Here is a 3165-nt window from a genome sequence, read left to right as displayed (position 1 = left end):
TATATATATATATATATATATATATATATATATATTTATAATCGTAAAGAATGAACTCAAGAAAGAGATAATAGCTAATTAAGTATAAGCTGCATGAACTAAGGATCTCGAATTCTCGATCGTAACTGTAAACTAAGCCAAACCACCACCCTAATTACACATTTCATCAGTTATCAGCTGCATAGCCTGCATACCATACAGCACTTTCAGCCTACCCAAATACTTTTTGCAAGCTCCGTCCTGTTAGTTTGTAACATTTCTATGGCGAATTGCTCATTCGGAAGGTTGAGAAAAGCAACACTTCAGATCTTTCTCAAGCTCTCAAGGTACTCCATGCTTCTCTGATCGATTACAGCAACAATAATGTCATCAATATATATTAACACATGTCGACGATCACTAGCTCCTGCAAGTGAAGATTCATTGCCATCTATGGCGCCTTATATATAACCAACAGTTATATTGAAATTCTAGAAGATACTTTTTATGAATGCCAACTAAGTATGGTAAGTAAACCTTCATTTTCTTATAATTGAAAAGAAAACGTATTAACCACTAAATGACCAGCTGGTCTGGTAATTTGATCATTACTGTACTATATAGTTCCACAATTCTTTAACAGTAATGAAGGAAAGTAGAGTACTATAGCTAGTTGCCTAGTACGTTCTAGAATTTGTGCATATACACCTATCATCTTTGATATGCATTCTTCACTGATCCACCTAAAATAGGTGTATAAATTAATCATGCAATTGCCATTGTTAATCGACGGTAGTGTAGGACAGTAAGGGTCTTCAAAAGATGAGGACCTTTAAGTTGAGGACTTATTAAGGATTTTTCGGTTTATCCTACTTTTCGATCTTATATCTACATCTTGACCGTTCAATTTATAGGTATTTATGAGTAGATCATTTCTCTAAATTTTCAGCTATATTGAAAATTGTTAAGGCATTCATAAGTGTGATTTATCAATTATGAACTTGAACGGTTCATATTTGACAGATTTGGTTCGTTCATTAATTTGATCTAGTTTGTTATCTTAACGAATACCAATTTGGCTGAAAATTTGTAGAAATGATCTACTCATATAAACTTAAAAACTGAACAGATGAGATGTCAAAATATAAAATGTAAAATGTAATCGAAAAATGAGTTTTTTAAACCATAAACCGAAAAGTCCTCAACTAGTCCTAAACTTAAGAGTCATCAATAGAATGACTCATTTGTATCTAAATCACAAATCTATAACTCGATTTAGAGCTACAAACTATTAGAAATATCTGATCAATTGGCAGACAACTCTAAACAACTCTAGATAAATCCAACGAAAATATATATAACACTAACTAAAACCAGGGGCAGAACCATGATTTAAATCTTGAGGGTTGAGATATAAATCAAGAGAGTATAGAAAACAATAGTTAAATTTAACAAGTCTTACATACCTCATGAAATAAACCAATTAAATAATTTAGACATAGATAATAATTATGTTTCCTTCGAGAGTCACCAGAATGCGGGAAGCTCACATCATCAAAATCTCACCTGCAATCACAAATAAATTTATGTTACTTTGATAATAATTATGTTAATTTTGTTGTTGTTATTTTCATATAAAATAGATATAGGATATAGTACACTTCTAATGCATGTTAGATGTTAATGTTATGGAATGTGATAATAAAGGTTTTTTTTTTTGGGGTCAAATTTCGGACAATTGTTCGGAGGAGACTCTATCCGGTATTAAACTTTGACGGTGATAGAACACAATTTTTTACAAGTCAATTAATAATCTAGCCCAATTAGTTAAGCAAACTATTGGTTAGACACTTCAAAAAGACAACAATTTACCAAATTAAGGTCAGATTATTGACCATTTCCTCAGGGTTTAGAAGATCACTCATCATCTGCAATGGTCCACTTCATTTGTTTGTACATATAAATTTGTTTAAAACTGGAAAAACAAGTACACCAGTATTTCTGACTTGGGTGAAAATGACAAAACCAAACCCAAATGTGCTTGCTATCTAAGCATATATGATAATGAACTTGAACCCACCCCTTTGATCAAGGCTTAAAACATGTAAATTAATTATCATGCCTTTAACATATTCACTACCATTTTAGGCAAAGATGTCTTTCATCTCTTTCTTTAATTCAAAGTAAGTGACTTGTAAAATGCATCACTAGTCTAAACCAAGTATAGAGTTAGCTTAAAAGTGAAGGGTTAAGTATAAGTAGGCCTTTTAAAACTCGCTATATTGTTTTAGTTTTCAACTCTAACAAACTTATTCTTCATCTACTTCTTATTGAGTACGTGTTTAATTTATGTAGACCGCCTTTAGTTCATAGAGTGTTGCTCATTGAAGTGTTTTAAGATCACATAAACTGTTCTTAGACGCTTCATAACTTCTTGTAACGAAAAACCGGAAAGAGCTGGTTCTGTGAATGTGTGCGTATGAACAGGTCTTAAGACATAATTAAGTAGTAGCAAATCATTTGACATAGAGAATGATGAGTAATTGCCTAAATCGACAATCATACAGAAATGAAGAGACAACCAGAAATATCGTGACATTTTAGTAATCAAGTATCGAAATAGTAATATATTCAAATCGATGTAAGAGTATCAATAAAAAGTTTTATCATGTCCTATAATCTCAAGCTGTAAATTTAAATCGAACAATATTAAAGTAGAATGATATATCATTAATTTTTTAAGACATCTATAAGAGTGATATATATGCTGTTTGACTGAACGAAAAGTTATAGGTAAAATAAATAAAAATATAAAATAGAAAACAATGGATGATCCCCCCTTGCCCAAAACAAGACCATCAAAACGAGTCGTTTTCAATCCACTCGGTCGGGAAAGAAAGAAAAGAAGGTCCCTCTTCAACTCTCTCTCTCTCTAACTTTGAAGAAAAGAATAGTGTTCATCTAAGGCGGTGGAAGAACACAGCTCTCTCTCTTTCTCTCTCTTTTTCTCTCTCTGTTGTGTGTTGAGCTACCCAATACAAAATCTCCCCATCTTCTTCCCCCATCCGATCCTTCATTTTCCTCAATGACTGCTCATGCTTCCTCTGCGGACCCTACTTTACCTCCCTCACAGCGGCGCCATTAGTCATTACTTGGTTTCCAAGCTCACCCACCTCTCTCTCTCTC

Source organism: Fragaria vesca, linkage group LG5, assembly GCF_000184155.1.
Source record: "Fragaria vesca subsp. vesca linkage group LG5, FraVesHawaii_1.0, whole genome shotgun sequence".
Taxonomy (NCBI): domain Eukaryota; kingdom Viridiplantae; phylum Streptophyta; class Magnoliopsida; order Rosales; family Rosaceae; genus Fragaria; species Fragaria vesca.
The sequence above is the reverse complement of the archived record's forward strand: the minus strand, read 5'-3'. Positions refer to the sequence as shown.